The sequence below is a fragment of the Adiantum capillus-veneris genome, chromosome 11, assembly GCF_014529385.1.
Source record: "Adiantum capillus-veneris isolate H3 chromosome 11, ASM1452938v2, whole genome shotgun sequence".
In the NCBI taxonomy this organism is placed as follows: Eukaryota; Viridiplantae; Streptophyta; class Polypodiopsida; order Polypodiales; family Pteridaceae; genus Adiantum; species Adiantum capillus-veneris.
The window spans coordinates 49,124,709-49,146,618 of record NC_140941.1 but is presented as its reverse complement, the minus strand read 5'-3'; positions in this window follow the sequence as shown (position 1 = coordinate 49,146,618).

Here is a 21,910-nt window from a genome sequence, read left to right as displayed (position 1 = left end):
TACCAAATTGCCTCTGAATCCTTGCCCTCTATCAGATATGATCTCCAGAGGTGTGCGAAAACGACAACAAATGTGCTCAAATATAAACTTTTCCACTTCTTGGGCTATAATGCGCGTGGTGGATGCTGGTTCTGCCCATCGGGTCATGTAGTCTACACGAACTAGAATGTATAGTTTACCTGATTGGGCCCTTGGTAGAGGACCAATTGCATCTATTTCCCACTTTTCAAATGGACCATATGAGATGATAGGAGCATGTGGCTCATAGATTAGTGTACGATCACTTGACACTTGACAAGCCTTGCATGTTCTACACCAATGATGCACATCCCTGTTTAGACCGGGCCAAGAGAATCCTGCCTGTAGAATCTTCCTACTAGTAATATCTAGAGCAAAATGGCCGCCGCAAAAACCATCATGGCAACTTGAGATTACCTCTGTGATCTCACCGGAGATTGGCACTCGCCTGAGAATCTGGTCTTTGCCCTTGCAATATAGGTTGCTGTTTACAAGGCGGTATCTTGTAGCCTTCTTGACAAGCCATTGTTTCTGGCCCTTGGTGTATCCTTCAGAACACTCTCTTGTATCTAAGAAGCTAGTGATATCAGGTATAGTGTCGCTACCTTGAAAGAGGGATAGTTTCAGTTTGATTGCTCCTATGGGGACATCTTGTATTCTCTTCTTGGCTAGAGCATCTTCCTCTTGATTTTCCACTCTAGAGACATGAAATAATTGCACTGCTTCAAACTTTCTTAAAAGATCCTTCAATTGGTGTAATTGGCCAAGTAAAACCTGATTTTTACAAATCCAAGTGCCATTTATCTGCTTTATCAAAAGCAGAGCATTGCCAAACACATTTAGGTGTTGTATCCCTTGCAAAATACATTGTTCTAACCCAAGAATTAAAGCCGCGTACTTTGCTTCATTGTTGGAGTGGGAGTGTAAAAGCTGCCCAATAGAGAATACCTTTTTCTTTTTCTCATTGAAAATGATGATGCCAACTGCAGACTGGTCCACAGTTCTTTTGTATGCCCCATCAAAGAAAAGAGAATGAGCTCTTTCAATATTGGGAATTTCTACCATTGGTGTCACTTCTCTACCTTCTGTGTTGACCTTTATCTTCTTCTCATAGTGATGATGAGTAAGAATACCTGCTAGACTAGCCTTGGTGGAGTTTTCTACCTGCATGGTGTAATCAAACTCTTGTAATCTAACAAGCCACTTAGAGATTCTAGATGAGACATCCATGTGTTGCATCACATATGGAAAGATCTCTTCCATTGTCAGAATTACAAAGGGTCTAGGTAATAGATAAGAGCGGAACTTTGTAGTGGCAAACATCAATGCAAGCACCATGTGCTCTACCGTGGTGAATCCTTTTTCTGATGGGGTCATGACACGACTAGAGAAGTAGGTAGGATGCATGAAAGAGTATTGGGGGTCCTTTTGCATTATTACGGCTCCAAGTGTATCACTTCCTACACCGGGGTTCACATAAAATGGCTCTTCCCATCTAGGGGGTGCAATGGTGGGAAGTGTATCCAGGATCTGTTTCACTTCGGTAAACTGTTGGTCCTTTTCTTCACTCCATGAGAAGACATCTCTATGGGTGACTCGTTGTAGAGGGAGAACCACTTGAGAGAGCAAGTGAATGAACCTGCTCAAATACCTTACCTTTTGAAGGAAAGAGACCGATTGCTTAGGTGTGGTGGGTGATGACAAAGATACCAAAGCTTGAATCTTGCTAGGGTCAGCCTCAATCCCTTTTGCTGAAATTACATGGCCAAGAAGAGTGACCTTGCTTTCACCAATGTGACACTTATCCACATTAAGCTGGCCACCCAAGGCTTGCAGCCTAGCCAAGCCATCATAGACTTGTTCAAATGGAGAGAGCGAGAACTATAGAATTAAAAATCATCTACGAAGACTCGTATTGACTTACCAAAGTATGAATGGAAGATAAAAGTTACATAGTGTTGGACTGTGACCGGAGCATTGGTGAGGCCAAAAGGAATCACTCTGTACGCAAAACATCCCCATGGTGTTATGAAATTTGTCTTTTTCTGGTCTTCTTCTACAATGCTAATCCGAAAGTAGCCTGAGTAGCCATCACATACTGTGTAGCGCTCATGACTGCTACCTCATTGAGAATTTCATCTTGGAATGGGAGGGGAAAATGATCCCTCTTTGTGGCGCGTTGAGAGGTTTGTAGTCTACAAAAAATCTCCACTTAGTGTTCTTCTTTGGCATGAATACCACTAAAGAGACCCACTTTGAGTCTTCGATGGGGTAAATGAAACTTGCTTGTAGCAAATTCCTTACCTCTTTGAGCAATGCTTCTTGTTGAATTACCCCAAGCCTTCTGAGCTTTTGCACTACGAGCTTACTTCCTTCCTTGAGTCTTATGCATTGTTGTACCACTGGGATTCTTGTGATCTTGTCATAACCATCAACGAACAACGTGGTGAAGTTACCTAGCATAGAGACATATTCTTTACTCTCTTCACCAGTTAACTCACTCGAGAGCATCCGATGTAACTTACTTGTATTCATCAAGGGTTACGTACCTAATGGTCCCTCTTGGTTTGCGTGGTGTTTCAGATTGTGTCAATGTTTTTGGGTCTTTGAGGATGACCCCCATTACTTTGATGCTACTATCACTCTCTTCAGTTTTTGTTGTCTCTTCTCCTGAGGTGGTCGAAGAGTTACTAGTGAAATCATCTTCTGATGCCTCCAAGATCATGTTACGTTGCTTCCCAGTCTTCAGGTCGTAGAATATGGACTTCCCTTTAGCATCCTTCATTTGAATCATTTCGGTATTCCAGTCTTGCTTAGCCTCCATAGCCATGAGCTAGGGTCTTCCAAGAATGAAAGGGTACACCTCCCCTTTTTGTGGCATGACAAAAATGTCTACCTCCACTTCTTTGTTGAATGCATTCACTTTGACTGCATTCACAATGCCTACGCACTTCACTCTGACGTTATTTGCCATTTTAGCTCGGCAAGGTGCCGACCTACTTACCTCTAGGCCTAGATGGTGCATCATTTCCTCACTCATGACGCATATATGTGAACCACCATCTATGTAGACGTTTGAGATACATTGCCCCTTGATGTGGGCATCCATGATCGGTAGGATGTCGTCAAGATTCCTCCCAGAGATAGCCCCAACTATCCTTGGTCTTGATTTTCTTGTACTTACCATCTTCGTCTATTGTCTCCTCATCCTTGGTGCAAGATGGAGTAATTGGGGCCAAGTTATCTTTGGACCCTGCATCAATACATCTTGAACTAGGTCATATGGATTAGCATATTCACCCAGTGAAAAATCCACAATGTCGATCGTCCGTAGAGGCTTACATGCCTATTTGCTAGATTTGCCTTTTCCTTTCATCTTCTCCTCCCTTTGAGAGGATTCTTCGTGCCTAGCATGCTCTCGGGGGGTTCACTATATGTTTACCATCTATACAACATGCGTTCAAAGGGTATTTAAAATACCCTTATATGTGAATCTTGAACTAATAAAACAACCCCTCTTTCTTTATGAACTTACGGGTTTTTTTCCAAAGTACAATAAAAAAATCCCTTATTTAAATATATTTATGTAAATTTATCCAAAATTTTTGAATTAAATAACCCCTCTTGTTGAACTCTCATGGTATACTTACATACATAGAGGTGGACCCCCCAAGAGCACGCTTCACTCCCATGGCATCCACTTCGTCTACCTTTCCTTTTACTTTGTTCTTCTCTTGGACCGGTTCTTACATCTTTGCCTTCCCTTTAGCTTCGACGCTAATGACACTCATTGCTTGGTTTCGAGCAGGAGGTGGAGGTAGCGGTGGAAAGAGAGGTTATGGTGGTGGTGGTGGTTGTACAGGTGGTCGAAGGATTTGGACCGGTTGAATCGGCCTTGGTTGCCTGGGTGGTGGTGGTGGTCTTGCCATTGGTGGGGAGATTTGATTCTATCTTCCTCCTCTATTGAAGTTCTGCCTTCTCGAATGTGGGTAGTAATACATGCCATGGCCTTCTTCCTCGCAATTGTAGCAGTGGTATTCTTAGTTTTGCCTTCATTGTTCTTTCCCTTGCTCTTGATTTTGGATAGGTGCATGCCCTTGCTGCACCAAATGCACATATAAATTTTCAAGTTGAGTAGTGATGCGGATCAACACGTCTTGCTGCTCTTCTGATGCCTCTTGTGGTTGGGTTCTATGAGCGGTTGTTGCAGTCATTGGGGTTAGTCGGACTGAGCTTGATTCCTCTGACTCGTTGACTCTTGCTTGCATGTAGAGCTTCTTGTATTTAAGTCGGGATACTTCCACTGCTAACTCATACTTTGCAGGGAATCTCCCTTTTACCTTCTCTTTAAGCGGCGATCACAAGCCAGCAATGCAATGCTCCTTCTTCAGGAATTTAAGCACTCCTTCACCTTCCTCCAATGAGGCAACCCATCGCTTCCACAAATCCACAAACTTGGATTCAAAAGTGGCATACTCTAGCAGACCTCCCTGCTTTAACTCTGTCAGTAGCTACCATAACTTTTCTGAGATTGTGCCTCCACCAAACCTCTTCACAAAGGCAGCACGTAGTACATCCATGCATTCTTGGTAGCTTGTCGCAAAGCATTGTACCAAGACTTGGCCTCTACTTTCATCAGTAGAGAAAAAATTAATGTCGTGAGGCATCCTCATCCTTGTTGCAAATCACACAAGCAATGTCAAAGTGATCCAGAAAATCGGTGGTGATGCCTTCTCCCTTCTTTCCATTGAATGTGGGGAAAGAGACACTTTCCATCGTAGTAACTCAATGAGAAAGAAATTACAAACTTTCTTTTTTTAATATCACAAATGACTCAGCGGCTCATAGCTGCTTTCTTACAGGGCTAGGTGGATGAAAGAGTGGTGGTAATCCAACACGGGGAGAATAATAGGGTTTAGGGAGCTAAGGATTTCTCCTCAGCATCGTAGAACCAAACAAATACACAATCTTCTGTTGATAAAATATTTTTTTATCTACATAAATATTCACATGCATGTGTTGCAAAAACCTAAATGAGAAGGCGGTTGGTCCATTATCCATCATGCACAGAGGGTAGAGCACTTACTTACACTCTTACCATGCCGATGTTGACAAGACGGCACATCCATAGGAGATCATTGCCCTTCATAGGCTCCATTTTCCCTTTGTTGCTCAGCACGTATGGACTGATGGCGACACGTTTGACTAATCCTAGCCTTTTATCTAGCAGCAGCTACAAGTAATTACCATAGTTGGCGTGTTGCATGAACTCCACTCCATTCAGCTGTAACTCGTCTCCAGCCCACTAGGTCTCACCCATGGTGGAAATTTTCTTCAAGATAAGCTGTACGGGGAGGGGAGAAAGACCCTCTATCCGCCCTCAAAGCAGCAAGGACAATAGCCAAACCACTCCCCCCTAGGGAATGGGAACCTTCTTACCACTTCTACTTCGGGGTTGTCGAAATGGACTGGAAGCACTCGCATGCGCCATGCAAATCGATAGGCGACCTTCCGCTGCTTTGCCTTGGATGATCTCCATTTTGGCAAACTAGGCACTATTATGCTTCCCGAACTTAAAGCACTCGTATGGCCAGGTGCTTCTTCCTTTAGGTTCATGTGTTTTAGGACTGGCCTAGACCTTCCTTTCCTTTGGCTCGAGAATCCCCTTGTGGCCACTTAGGAGTAGAGGCTATACCTTTACTTGTAGATTCCTTAGGAAAGAGAGGCCTTACCGATCTTTCTCCTCCCTTTATATGGATGACCTCCTCACGGTGGACGTCGATGTAGATGATTTTTGCCTCTTTGTTACCTTCGTTGCAGTGGCATTCATTGATCATGTGCTTTGGTTGACAACAATGATGGAATTTCGTAGCCTTTCCACCTGATGCTCTTAATTTGCGGTTAGCATGAGCAATGCAAGATGGGGAGCTTAGCTCTTGGATATTGATGACGTTACAGTCTCGCAGTAGTATTTCAATGAATTCGGTCAGTGTTTCTTCAATCTCCTCCTCCTCTGTTCTCTAGTTGGAGAATTCTTGTAGCCATTCGTCTGTGGTTGATGATGTGCGTTGTTTTTAGCATTGTAAGCTAGAAGTTTTCGAGAAGCCCTCCTTAGTGGGGGCACAAAATGACGAGCTCAAAGCGCGACATAGACCTCGATGGCCTCAACACCAAGAGCCGATGCACGCCAAGCTAGCCACGAGAAATGAACACGGGACACCACCTAGCATTGAGTGTCTAGGACGCGGACAACGGTGATTTAAAATAGCACAAACACTCTGCACAGACACACACACACACACACACACACACACACACACACACACACACACACACACAGGGAGAGAGGGAGAGACGTAGGTGATGAAAACCCCTAGGGATGTGAGGGAAAACTAATTTAATGTAATATTTACAGAATCCTTATCTTCAGCAAGATGTCAACCATGGTGATAGAGAGATGAAGAGATAGGGAGAGATAGTGAGCCTAATAGTACGTTCTCTATAGGTGATTTCATAACCACGGAGATTCCATTCTTGTGTCTGTGTGGAAACCCTTGGAGTTAGGGTGTGGACATGGCTTCCTTCTCATAGTGCTAACTTCCCAAAATGATGCCCGGAAATCCTCTCTCTCTCTTTCTTGATGCAAGTGTTGCTAGTCCTCCGATAGTGACCTCTCAGTGTCCTTTCATACGTGCAGGCTACATTAGGTTAGGATAATCTGATTAGGTTAGTGCCTTAATCAAGAGAGACAAAGCAAGGAGTTGGGTCGTAGATGGTTGACCCTTGCTTTGTCTTAGGAGAATTTTTAAAATGATATCTCTTAGGTTGGCCTTTGTGACCATCACCTAGAGAGAGGTGGCAATTTATAATGGGTTTTTATACAAGATTTTGGCTTGAACCTGGAAAATAATAATAACCTATGGATGTTACTATAGAGATGCATCGTGGACAAGATGTCGGCAAATGGTGGGCCTCGTTGGTGCGTCGGTGTAGTGCGTTCACCAGTTTCGGGGCCGAACAGGACATGCCTTCAGCGTCTTTTATTGATTTGGTGTTGCCACCGAATACTTTTGGTCGTCTCCTTCTTGTATCGATGGCGTCGACGTCGAGTTCATTTTTTTTTTTGTGAGTGCGTATGACGTGCATGTATTGTGTGTTTATGTGCATGCATGTGGGCGTGTGTGCTCCTGTATATGAGTGCGTATATTCGTGAGTGTGTAAATGTGTGTGTGGATGTATGTAATCGTGTGAGGGTATAAGTGCTGTGTGTGTGTGTGCTTATGTATGTGGGGATTGTGTGTGTGTATGTGGGTGAGTGTGTGTGTGAACGAGAATGTGTGTGTGGGAACGAGAGTGTACTAAGATTATATATTATTATATATATATATATATATTAAATCTTTTTCTTGGCTTGCCGGTTCGTTGACTGCAGAGAACAAGGGAGGGTGAGAGAACATGAGTGAGTGGGATGTGGGCGAGGCTGGGTGTGTGTGTGTTTGTAGGTGGGTGTGTGTATAGAGAGGGAGAGAGAGGGGTTTTTGTTGCACCCTGCGGGGCTGATGACAGAGAACGAGAGAGGGAGAGATACCAACGGGAGAGAGAGGGAGTGTATGAGGGTGAGGGTGGGGAGAGAGAGGCTGAGGTGGGGTGTGTGAGTGGTGGGTGTTTAGAGAGAGAGTTTTTTCTGTTGTCTCTGCGCCGGCGGGCTTGAACGAGACAGGAAACGAGAGGGGGAGATACCAACGGGAGCCTAAGAGAGAGGGAGTGGATGAGGGTGAGGGTGGGGAGAGAGAGGCTAAGGTGGGGTGTGTGAGTGGTGGGTGTTTAGAGAGAGAGAGAGAGAGAGAGAGAGAGAGAGAGAGAGAGTCTTTTCTATTGTCTGCACCTGCAAGGTTTAATGAGACAGGAAACGAGAGGGGGAGAGAGAGTCAACGAGTGTGGGGCTGAACGAGGGAGAGAGGTAGCAGGCCAGGGGGAAATGAGGGTGAGGTTGAGGGGTGAAGGGGTGTGTGTGTGTGTGGGCCTTGTGTAGAGAGAGAGAGAGAGAGAGAGAGAGAGAGAGAGAGAGAGAGAGAGAGAGAGAATGGAGGGGGGGCTGAATGGGGGAGAGAGGGTGGTGAGTGAGGGAGAGGGAGAGGGTGAGTGAAAGAGAGGGAGAGGGTGAAGGGGTGTGTGTGTGTGTGGGCCTTTTGTAGAGGGAGAGAGAGAGAGAGAGAGAGAGAGAGAGAGAGAGAGAGAGAGAGAGAGAGAGAGAGAGAGAGAGAGAGAGAGAGAGAGAGAGATGGAGGGGGGGCTGAATGGGGGAGAGAGGGTGGTGAGGGAGGGGAGAGAAAGAGGGAGAGGGAGAGAGGGAGAGAGAGAGAGAGAGAATGGAGGGGGGGCTGAATGGGGGAGAGAGGGTGGTGAGTGTGAGAGAGAGAGAGAGAGAGAGAGAGAGAGAGAGAGAGAGAGAGAGAGAGAGAGAGAGAGAGAGAGAGCTATTTTGGCTTATGCATGGCGGGCGGAGGGAGAGGGAGAGAGATATTTTATGCGCCCTAAGGGGCTTGGTTACAGAGGGAGTGAGAGAATGAGAGGGAGTGTTAGTAAGAGAGAGGGACTAGCTTGAATAATGGATGAGAGGGAGAGAGAGAATGAGAGGGAGTGAGAGAATGAGAGGGAGTGTGAGTAAGAGAGAGGGAGTACCTTGAATAATGGGATGAGAGGGAGAGAGAATTGTCCCATGCATGGCGGCCCCTGAGAGGGTTGACAGACGAGAGGGAGAGAGAGTATTTGGCTACATATGAAAATGGAGGAGGGAGAGGGGGATGATGCCAAGGGGGGCAGCAGCCAGCTGTGGGCATAAGGTAAGGAGAAAGGTGGGATGACGGTAATGGAAAGAAGAAAAGGAAAAAAACATTTTTTTTGTTGTTTATTTATGTTCCTCGAATGGGGTTGGTTCCCACGACCCCGGCTTCGAAAACCGGTCGTTAGTGGCAGCTGGCGTGGGTCTGTGATTCCACAAGCAAGACCATATGCAGCGTGTGTCAAAAAGTAGCGACTGCATAGCCCATACATGCCAGGCCCTACACCAGAAATTGAGACCTCTTATCTTTCTTCAAATGATCAGAATTGATATCCTTCATATGAACATATCGACAACCCCAAAACTCAAATGTGTTGCTGATCCTCTGTTGATCATATGTATGATAAAAGTTTGCAAGGAAATGTGATGCAGAAGCCAAAAAAACTTGCAATGAAAAGGCAAGATTGAAAATAGACTTGAATTCCTGCTCCCGTCTGCTGAATCCCAATTCTATAGAGAAAATGGTACAGTTTGTCTTTGGGTGCCTTGTTAGAGCAAGGCAGCTCCTCCTCTATCTCGATCTAAAAGGGATCCATTTATGGAGAGAGATAAGAAAACTTGGGTTATTGGTTAGGGTGTACGTAGGAAGGTACTGGCTAACATTAAAGAGTACCAAGGGAGGACTGATTGGCCTCCTATATATAGACTCCTCAGGAACTCGACCACGTCATTTCAGCCACCCTTATGATTGCATTAGAATCGGTGCAATGAATGCAACACAAAGACCGAGGCAAGCTCCACCATCCCTATGACACGTGTCCTTCATGCGATGAGTAATGTAGCTATATAAAGCACCTTGACTGTACACTCCAGAACTCGCTCACATCTACACAACGTAGTAGTTATGGATGACAAGAAGAGAGGAAAGGCGAAGCTTTCCCAAAAGATGATGGTGGAAATAAAGGAGGTAGAGAAGACGATAGCTGAGGCTAAATATCTTTGAAAGGAGCTGAAGAAGTAAACCAAAAAGGCAAAGGCTAAGCAAAACAGCACCGTAAAGACCGAGGACAAGAAACCACCAACGATAAAGTAGAAAAAAGAATAATTAAAATGGACAAACAAGATTGTGCTTTCTTGAAGTTGTAATGGAGTCCTTGAAGATAATACAAATGTCTTCATATATTTTTCCTTTGTCTTTGCCTCTTTGTTTCCTTTTTGGTTAATGATTATGAAGGAAGAGCTTTAATCAAAATGTGTCGCACAACAATGCAAGTAGTAGGTTTATGTCACACAGTCGTTGACTTGCATGCGTTGTGCATCGATGGAGAAATGTCACGACACAACGTGATAGAGATCTCTCTCCATGATATGGGTGGTCCGTGTCACGTTGTGACACGACATCCAAATGTTGCACCACAATGCGATAAGAAGGCGTGTCCAAGATATGGGTGGTCCCTATGGTGTTGTGATGCCGCGTTGTGACGCGGCATCCAAATGTCTCACCACAACGCAATAGATAGGCATGGTTAGTCCCTATCGTGCTATGACGCGCCTTTAAGAGTATTGCACCACAACGCGATATGGAGTTCTGACTGCGGTACACTCCCTCTACTCGGGTAGTGCCACAAATTTTTTTCTTGTCGCGAGACAACCCTATCGTGTTGTGTTGCAACAACCACATTGTTGACCTCGTGCCCCAGTCAACATGCAGTATGCCACGTGTCGTTCATGCAGTGGTGACGCACTCTTCTCAATGATGATGAGCGACTCAATTAATTATGGCTGCCACACGTTTGGTAATGATGATGATTTCCTTGATGATTATATAACGTTTCTATTTTTGAATATCCCACTGTTGTTTGAAATTTGTCCTCACCTCTCAGAATCAGATTTTGTGACATAACATTCTCATTGCTCAATCTTCTTCTTATTCCTCCCCACAACGCTTTCCAGGGTAAACTCTTGTTTCCATGGATCGCATGAAGCATACCGCAAGGAAGGTTTACCCGCAAGACAACCAACCTTCATTCTCAAGAGTTGCCGGCAAAACCCTGCCTAACCTTTGGGCAACAAGGTGTAGTCAGAGGTACGAGTAGAACCAAAGCGTCCTAAGTTACTCTTTCAAAGAGTAGTTTGCCAAATTTGTGAGAGTGAAAATTTGGTTTTTTAGTGGGTCATAAGTGCAATGGGTTGCCTCCACAAGGCAGCCGAGGACTTTTTGATCGAGCTGTTCCAAGACAGCTATGTCCTCATAGCTCATGTCCACAGAGCGACAATGATGCCCTGGGATATCAATTCTCTGAGGCTACTAGGATTTAGGTACGACAAGACACTTGCACCTGCCCATCTATCTAACAGGAGAATGGAAAACATTTTGGCAATCCCTCCAACTACCAAAGTGAAGGTGGCACACATACAACACACGTTTGAATGTGGAGCGGACCCAAGAGGCACTTGTGGAACAGTCTTCGGAGGAGTCAAATGAAAGAAAGATGTTGTTAGCAATTGACCAAGCTAAATGACACCCAACGTTTCCTCGACCCAGCTTTCGATGTAGCACTTCTTGTATGGGGCCAAAATTTTTACTTTCGTTTCAACCCTCACGAGATAGGTGTTTTTTGAAATAGTGGAAGAGAGGTTACGACCCAAATTATAAACTTTGATCTCTGGTATGTTAAATTGTTTTTGTAGAGGTGTTTATTTGATTTTGGCTTATTAGAGATCCTCATCAATTAATTTTCTTGATTCACAGCATGCTGGTTTCGAACCTTGCATGGAATCTACAATCTGAGGTAGCCATTTTGGACGCACAGCTGTCAGTTGTGCTTACTCGGAGGAAACTTCCCTGATTGAAGTCATTGATTGGTTTCAACAAGTGAACATGGACACGGAAAAAGTTTACTTCTAGCTTACAATGAAAAGTAAGTATTTTTTATACCTCTAGTCTTCAATATTTTGTATATTACAAATAGCAAACTAATTCCTTTTTTTGTGCAATAAGTTCACATTGGAACCTTGTAGGCTTAAACATTGAGCGCAAGCATTGCTACCTTGCAAACTCTATGCACGGTTTTCATGGGAATGTCCAAAGGTACATAGTTACTTGTTTCTTGATTCTGCAATTTCGATGCAACATGTGGTCACCATATGCTATGTATTGTAGGTCTGTTTAGAAGCTTGTTGCTGCATGGGAAGCATTGACCCAAGATAGTGTTTGGGAAGATATGTTGATTCTGAGTTGCAAGGTTCCAAAGCAAGACAACGTGCAATCTTGTGGATGGAGAGTTCTTGCAAATGTGGAGCTTCTTCTGGAACGCATGTATGATGAGGAGCGTAGAAGTGTAAGTGCAATTTTTCACTTTTTTAATCCTTGCACACATGACTTCTTTCAATCACATATAAAATCTATGGAATTCATTTGCAGGCAAGGAACCTAGCAGATTATTTGAACTTGCATGTGGAGGCATTTAGGACGATGATCATCCAGAATATGATCAATCTTGTGGAGACTCGTCCTGAAGAAGTCGCCCATGCATTTAGCATGCCACCACCACGACCACGACCACAACCTCAGCCTCCACCTCCGAGGTACAAAGCAACACCTCCACCAACGACAGACCAAGCACCCGAACCTGCCTCCCTTCGTGTTTCTATCCACTCGACCTCTAGTCTTTTTGTTATACCCGATTTTACTGAGGAAGACAATGCTATTGCACAATATTTTCCTCAACCCCAATCCCATGACCCAACCCCCAGTCCGTCTCATGAGCCTTTGCATCCTAATCATGATAATCAAGCCAGGGGGAGCTCCCCTCAATTGTAAATGAGAGCTACTAAGATTTAATTGGACATTATTACAATGTACATTATTAAACGCAATGTAAAGACAACTTGAGTTGATTTTGAAAAGATAATTGTTCTCAGACTTTATTTGCAAGAAAATCCTTAACAATGTATTTTCGCATGAATGTAGATTGCAAGCTTGCTGTCAACAACTTTCTATAATATTCGTAGTATAGAGTAATGTGATATGTTGTGTGAGCCGCCTTCTTCAATCAAGAGTTTCATTGCACTAGACACAATCGGTCATCCTTTATCTCTGCGCACAATGTATTCTTCTCCTTTCTCTGAGGCACCTGCACGACAGTTAATCGAATAGTTAGATTATACCAATATTTTGTGATGATAACCAGCAGCGAAATAATTAATGCAGCATTAATGTTTACATACAAAACATACTACCTTTCACATGTTGCACTGGAAATGAAATTTTGGAGGCAAGTTGAGGTCAACCTCATTCTCCAAATCCTCATGCACTTGTCAGTGTCACATTGCCTCGAATGCTAAGAGCAGTTAGCAAATTAGGTCCACACCATACCTCAAGAATTCTCAAAGGATTGTTAAGGTCATCAATTAAATCTTGGTCCAAAGCTACCAGATGACCATTCACTTGATGCCACCTTATGAAGTGGAAGGAAGCTATGAAATTTTGAGAAGCTATTATGCACTTACACACAATAGACTTCTTATTTACCTTGTGTAAGATGCAATCTGAATCATGGACATCCCAAGATTCATCTAGAAAATCGAGGCATTTCTCTGTCTTGTAGAGTAGCATAGTTCCTGTCTTCCTAATCTCTTTATCATGGAAAAAGTCGATGAACACATACATGGGCATGAAGATTGAAACACGTACCAGCCGACTAGAAATATTTGGTTTGAAGCACTTTTGTATTTCTTGATGGAGCTTTATTCTGAAACACTCAGAGGTTTCAGATAAAGGGATTGGCCACCCTCGACTGTCCTTCGAAGGAACCGGGAGATATTCTAGAGTGCCAAAGCCAAGCGCAGAATGCGGAGCATTATAAAAGTGGTCAAAGAAAAAAACCCCCCTTTCCGCCAACACTCTTCGCGCGTTGGTGTTATAGAGTAGCTCTCCCACATTTACATGGAATGCATCAAAAATATCAATAATGCAATCGAGCGCGGCTGTGAGTCTTCTTTGTCAAAAGGATAAATATCTGCAATTGGAAAGTTAAACACACAATACACAAGTGACCATTGTGGATGTAAGAAAACTTACAATTAAGAAAACCTACAATTTGGTTGATTTGTTGGAAATCCAGTCGGCGTTATTCGTAGACGCAACTCTGAGTGCATATATGCATGTTCAATGAGAACCTCTTTGACTGTTTTGCCCGTTTTAAGAAAAAGTTTTTCACCCTACCTTTATAACTTTTCACAAACTTGTTACCCGTGCGCTTTCTCTTCCTCGTCTGCAGGAGAACCCAGCTTTCAACTGTAATGGTGGTGAAAAGCCATCGACCGTTGTGCAAATCGAAGCTATTGAAAATTTTGACATACTTAATACTTGCGAATGGTCGTCGAGGTCTTTTGTTCTTCATTAGTGATTCATCTATGCATTTCAAGATGCACAACACATATGTGAGAGGGGGAGTGTTTCTGAGTGCAAACACAATACAATCAAATGAGAGTAGAAATAGTTATTTGAGCGGGAATACTATGAAGTCTCTTCTATAAAAAAAGTACGCACAATTGCATTGAGTATGAGTTATGGTGCATTTGTCCCATATTCGGTCTAGACAAGAAAGATTTGAGAAAATCACAACGTATGTTATTGTTAAGGTTTTTTATGCAACTAAAAACTGTTTTTTGAAAATGCCAAAATTTGAGATAAAAACAAAGAAAATCCGAGCTACCATTACGGTATCCCGCCATCCATTGGTCGCGCTGCATTCTCTCTCTAGCGCTAAAAGGACCAAATTTGAGTCCAAACTTTCCCTAATGAATCCGGCTTCACACGAGCATGCATCTCATATGCACTCCTTCGAGTGTGGGTACGTGAACACCTGTTTGTGTCCAAATGTATACCATCAATGTGGAAGAAAAGTTGACCACAACAAGAGGGAATCACCCTCTCAAGACAATGACTACAAATACATCAAAATAGTATATGGAAATCAACCCAAAACTATGGTAAGAAATCTAGGAAAAATTGGACATAGTCTCCCATGTAAAATGAGCAAATTCTCAATGCAAACTCTCAAACCATAAACCGCATCGAAGATGCCAAAGTGAAAGAAGCTCTTGATCACTATAAAGTGACCAAGAAAATATGTCAACCAAAAGTATGGCAAAGTGGGAGTAAACTTCGACCATTATAGTCACTGAAAGAGGACTCAGAAGACCATAAACCAAAACCACTACCCAATTTTTAAAAACAATGCGAAAACAGCTCCACAATGTGTGTACAATGGAAATACATACTCAACATACACAAACGGAGTGACCGCACCGAAAGAGGTGCAATTTGGAAAACTAATCAATACAAAAACACTGCTATCAAGAGAGCTCACTGACACTCAAAAGTGCTCACCAAAATGCATGTATAATGGGTATCAACCATAAGCCATGACTATATGTAAATTCATATGCAAAGACCATGAATAGAAGCACAAAATTGCTGCCAATGTATCCTATGAAAACATGTGAAAGAAGCTACACCTCTAGTGCTGATGCTGACAACTTCGTCTCGACCAAAAATCTATATTTGCTAGCCAAATCTACTTCCTTCCTCTTTACCCAGATCTACCAAAAACCTTAAACCTCAATCTCTGCACAAGCTGAAATTTCATCTTTCACCTTAGATTTTATGAACTCAACTTTGAGGGTGCTTTTAAAAGTGCATCATACTAGCACACTACGCAAAATAGAAAACCTAAAATTTCATGTATGTAGCCAATCTTAGCTAGATATCAACAAATTATTGAGGAATTGCAAAACTTTTCTAGTACAAAGTTGTAGATCACGTCATAGGAGGGGGGATGAAAAGGTATAAGTTTCAGATTTGCATTCTATAAGGATAAAAATGATCTGCAAAATTGTGCTGCTATGCACACAATTTTTAGGGCAGCACTTTCACTTACACACTATCTTCCACACTCTCTTCTGAGCTTCGACAAGAGAATACATCACTGTCAACCGAACTCACAAGCTCCCATTGTGTTCTCACAAATATTCCAAGATTTCTTGACCTCTGCACCACCAAGAGTGTGCAAGCTTTTGACTCAAAGCTCTCAATGCAGTCATGCTCCCTCCCATCACCAAATCGTAGGTTTGATACCAATTGAAGAGTGCACAAATGAGGTGCATGTGCACACACACACACACACACACACACACACAGAGAGAGAGAGAGAGAGAGAGAGAGAGAGAGAGAGAGAGAGCATAAGATGTGGGTGGAGCAACTCACTACAATGTGTGATAGAGCCCCTTATACTTGTATCCAGTAAAGAATAAGGTGTGTACAAGTGATGGACATCAAACACCTCTGGTGTAGCTGACCAAGGTAACAAGCATGCCACCTATAACCCCAACAAGTGGTTGGTTGCCCAATGTAGACACACACATGTACCTATCACATATACATACGTAGTATATGTATTCTTTGTATAGTATACTAGGTGTATACTATCACGTATACACATGGCTAAAGTAGATCAACATTGGAACTTTGGGTACATAGCATGTCTCAGTCTCCTCTCTATCACTGGTTCTCTTACTCTCCCTGCATGCACCATGAGTGCAACATCACACTGGTGAACCAATCATATAATTTTTTCCCCCAAGTACATACAAAGATTCTAATGATGTCAGAGCCTAGTTCCGACATCTTGATTGTTACCATATATATACATGTGGTAGTGATGTGTGTGAACACACTAGGACTGTCGGGGCATTTTTTCCCTCTTTAGGAGGTTTTTTCCCCCGTGCACTGTATATATGCCCATCACTCTAGGGCTATCAATTTTTTCCATTGCACACTGAGTAACACACTCTTTTTTGTGTGCCTTGAGCTTCCTTCGTCTTCTCCAAGCTGTGTACATTTCTCTGCAATCCTAATTCCAACAATTGGTATCAGAGTAGGTCGCGTCCTCCCGCGCTCAGTCGTGCCAGCTGCTCCGGCACACGCCTGCTCACTTTCTCCGATTTCAGTGAGGTTTGTCAAGCATTCATAAGTTGACAAATTTGCGCTCGTTTTGGCCTTCGTTTCCACTACATGCAGGTCTGCACATGCAATTTTGTCATTTTGTGCAAATTTTTTGTCAGTGCCGGTTTTTGCATAACAGGTGCCTTACAGTCTTCTACACTTTGTGCTATATAGCACGTGCTATTCCCGCTCTGTTTCTCCTCTTTTTGGGCAGTTTTCACATAAGGTGCAACATTTACCATGGCTAACAACAACACATTTAAGATGTTTGCTGAGGACAGGTTGGATGGGGACAATTGCCCTATGTGGGCTTATATGATGCAACATGCTCTTGTGTCAAAGGGCGTCTGGAATATTGTGCAGGGCATTGATGTACATCTTGGTTCTGAGGATGTAGGTGATATTGAGGATGTTACAGGTCTTGTTGCAAGGATTGCTGCTATTAGAGTCGTTTTGCCTCCGGTAGAACAAGCTCGTTGGGATGTAAAGGATGCGCAGGCTCATGCATTGATTGCATTGTCTGTGAATCACACCACTACTCCTCACATTCGTTTAGCAAAATCTACAAGACATGCTCAAGATATTCTAGCAGGTCTTTATGCAAGACACAATGAGGCTAAAATTGCTTTGCTGTGTAAAGAGCTGGAATCAAAGATTATGCATGAGGAAGATGATATAGACACTTTCCTTGCTGGTGTCAAGGATATCAGCAAGCAACTTATTTCTGTAGGTGAATTCATTTCAGACAGTTCCCTTGTGAAGATTGTTCTTGATGCCTTACTAGATTCTTACCAAAATTTTGCTAGTACTTGGAGACCTATGACCCAAGGAAATCCTGAAGTTGTCAAGTTTGATGCAGTATGTACATTTTTGTTGCAAGAGTCACTTTCTAGAAAAAAACAGGACTAGACAGCGTGTAGTTGAACTGCTTTTATTGCTTCTCAATGAAAGGGTGGTAAAAAAAAATGCAGTCACATCTTATGGTTCTGCTACGAGTGGCAAAAGTTTTGTTCCTAATGCTTCTACTGGAAGAAATTTGTATGGAAATTCTATTGATAAGAGAGAAAAGAAGATGTGTTGCCATTATTGTAAAGCTAATGATCACTTGATCAAGCAGTGTCCTAAGTTGAAGGCCAAAGAGGCTAAGAAGAAAGAGGGAGGTTCCACTGCAAATGCTGGTTCCACTACAAATGTAGCCATTGTTGTGTCTTCTGTGAAGGGAGACTGTGATGTTGTTGTTGATGCCAAATGGGCTTTTAGTGCAGAGTGCACTTACAATCCTGTTGTCCATGATCCATGCATGTCAATTGCTACAGATTCATATGTGTGGTACCGTGCTACAAAGCACATTACCTCACATCGTGAATTGTTCACCTCTCTCGAGTCTGTCCCTCATGGGAATTGTGTCACTTGTGCCAACAATGCCTCTTATCCGGTTTAGGGAGTTGGAAAGATTGTGCTTACTCCTGCAAATGGTAGTTTTTTCACACTTGTTGATGCCCTTTATGTACCTGGGATCAAGAAGAATCTTTTGTCTGTATCTGCACTTGCTAGACTTGGACTTGTAGTCAAATTTGTGGATGACAGATGTACAATGCATGATTTCAATTTTGATGATAAAATTGTCGCATCCGGCATATTATGCCGTGGGCTGTATAAGCTCACTTTGTATGACAAGTGTGGGCATAATTTTTCAAATTGAGTTGTGGATTCAAAGGCTATTTTATATGCAAAACTTTGGCATGCACGTTTGTCATCTGAATTTTACCAATTTACTGCGTTTGCAAAAATCTGATATGGTTGCTTCTTTGCCGCCTCTTGAAGCACCTGTCAAACATGTTTGTGAAGGCTATATTTTGGGTAAGATGCAGAGCTCAAAGTTTCCAAAGGATGGTTCAGTTAGAGCGACATGCAGGTTGCAGCTTGTGCATAGTGATGTTTGTGGGCCCATGCAAACTCCGTTCTTGGAGAATTACCTTTACTTTGTGACTTTCATTGATGATTACTCCAGGCATGCATGGGTATTTCTGCTTAAAGATAAGTCCAAAGTTTATGTGCTTTAAACAATTTCTGGCTATGGCTGAAAATGTCTCGAAATGTACTATGGGCACGCTCTGTTCTGATCGAGGGGGGGAGTATATGTGTCATGAATTTAATGCATTTCTGGCTAGTCGTGAGATAAAACACCAATGTACAGTGCCTTATACACCTCAACAAAATGGTGTTGTTGAGAGAAAAAACAGGTCACTTAAAAAAATAGCACAATGTATGGTCAAAAGTCAAGATTTTACGCATTCTTTTTGGCTTGAGGCCATCATGTGTGCCACTTATGTACTTAACAGGTATCCTACGAAAGATTTGCAGTCTATTACTCCATATGAAGCATGGCATGATAGAAAGCCTTCTATTGAGCACATGCGTGTTTTTGACTGTTTGGCATATGTTTGGTGCCACAAACACAACACAAAAAATTGGATGATAAGGATGTAAAATGTATTTTTGTTGGTTATAGTGCTGAAATCAAAGGTTACAGGTTGTATCATCCGCAAACAAAGCATATTCTGGTTTCACGGGATGTAGTGTTTGTGGAAGATTCTGCTCAGACCTGCTGTCATGTACTAGAGATATTTATGACACTTTGTTGCCTCTTTTCAGTGGTGGAAATACGAATGTAAATTCCAATGAGGCAAATGTATAGCCTACGGGAGTTTTTGAAAATGTTACAGATCAGCCTATTACTGATGTAGATGTACATGATGTACTTGATGAGGAAAGGGCTGAAAATGAGCAGGCTAGAGGTATGCCACAATGGCTAGTGCATACATTGCATGACAGTAAATTGGATGCACCTTTGTCTAGTAGAACTAGTTCAAGCTCTCATTATGCATCTTATGCATCAGATTGTTATGCTTTGGCTGTGTCTAGCCTACATTGTTAGCAGTAGCTAACATAGGCTACACCAATTATGCACCAAGCTGTGGATATGCCATAGTGCACAATATTTCATTTTCATTGTATAGGGACTTCGGCTCATGTAGGAGTTCCAAAGTTGTATGAGTCTAAGCTAGCGAGCTCAACTTTATCCCATAGTTGAAGGGTTTGAGGCCCAAAGCTATAAAAGAGCCCTATGCTTAATGAGTAGTCATTCTTGGGTGAGGACTCTTCTTTGTAGAGTGGATGGTTATGCGGCTCACGGGCTTTCCATGCCCATGTAGCTCTTGATTTCTAATAATCAATTACACCTTCTTTCTTATTAGTCTCTTTGTTTGATTATGTGGTGTGAGATTGTATTAGTGTGATGGTAGATCCTTAATCCTTTTTTTGAGTTAATCTATTCTATCCACACCATTGGCCATGGTGTGTGCTCGGGGGGTTCACTATGTGTAAGACTACCATATCACGTGTGTTCAAGACATGTTTGTAAAACCCCGTATCTGTGAATTTTGTTAAGAAAATAATGTACCCTTTTCTTTTAAAATATGTAATTTTTTCGAATTTGAAAAAATAATGCCCTTATGTATATATATTTTTGTAAGTTTCAAGAAATTTAAATACCCTTCTGTTGAACTCACGTGATAGGTTACAATTTTATTAGGTGACCTCCCCGGGGGTGTATGAGGGCTGCACCTTCCTTCTCTTCATCTCTCTCTACAAGGTGCGGTTAGTGTGTGTGCATACGTAGTCACATTGAGGGGTTGTGCCGAAATAGACACACTAATGCGGAGTAGGTATGTTAATTGCGTGCTTGTGTAGTTGTGAATAAGAGTGATTGATGTGAGATTGTGTGCAAGTGATTAGTGAGTAGGAATATGTTGTTGATTAGAGGAAGCCCCTTTCCATGGATTCTCTCTATGATGAGTAGAAGGATCCCTTGAATCCTCTATGTCTATACATCTTAGGCTCGTGCTTCCATGCCCTAGCCGGGTTGTTGATCCACAATTTGACAATTTTGTGGGTTGCAATTAGGTCGTGCTACAAGGCATCCCTACATTGGGCGCCGTTTCCGGGGATCGATAACCTAAGCTAGTGGGTTTAGGATGTGTAGAATAGAGTAATTTCATTACTAATTGCTTGGTTTTTGAGTTTGTGTAACTTAATTTTGGTGTTATTTGATGATGATTGTGAAAGAAATTGATACTAATGTTGAGTTATGAATACCCCAAACCCCCAATTTCACTAATTTCATGCTAACCCTTGCTAACTTGCTTCTTTCCATGCTAATTTTTACTAATTTCATGCTAAGTTCTACTAATTTTGACTAATCTTGCTAACCTAACCACTAACATTTGAAGTGTAAAGTATGTGAAATCCCCTTGTAAGAGGTGGAATCATCACTCTAATCAAGCTAATTGTACCAATTTATGCCTAATTTGATGATTTGAGTGTTTGATTTTTACCTACAAATGGTCAATTTTGGAACCGATTTGATGGTGCACACACTTGTGTATGCAATGATGCGACTTCACGTGGAGAAAAGGAATATTTGGAATGTAATTACGATGTAAGTGCATTCACTTGTTATGTCAATTCTTGATTGATTAATGAAGTTCAATGTTGCTAATTATTTTCTAAAATTAGGTGTGTAACACAAATTGACCTACACTTTGCACCTAATTTGATACACTTTGAATGAAATTGATAGTCAAATTGTGACTAATGAACTTGTGTGTATCTAAATAATGTTTAATTCTCATCAATAATTCATGTGTGTGCATAAAAACCATTGTGTGTGTGTGTGTGCATAAAAACCATTGTGTGTGTGTGCACACACCAAAGAGGGAAAAAAATGTCAAAAATTTCAAGTGTGTGTGCACCTAATTTTTAGTGTGTGCATGCATATAAAGTGATGGAATTGATGATACATGAGTATGCAATCATGTAAATGATGTGTATGTTAGGCTAATTCAATCATTGGATAAGCTTAATTGCCAAAAAAATTGGGCAAAAATTGAGTGTGTGTGCCCATCCATGACCACTTGATTTTCAATGAATGATGGTCAATACTAAATGGTTTTTGATTATGTATTGATCATGAAATGTGTGTGCAATCATTAGGTATAAGACTAAATTCATTGCCAATTGAGAAAAATTCAATCATT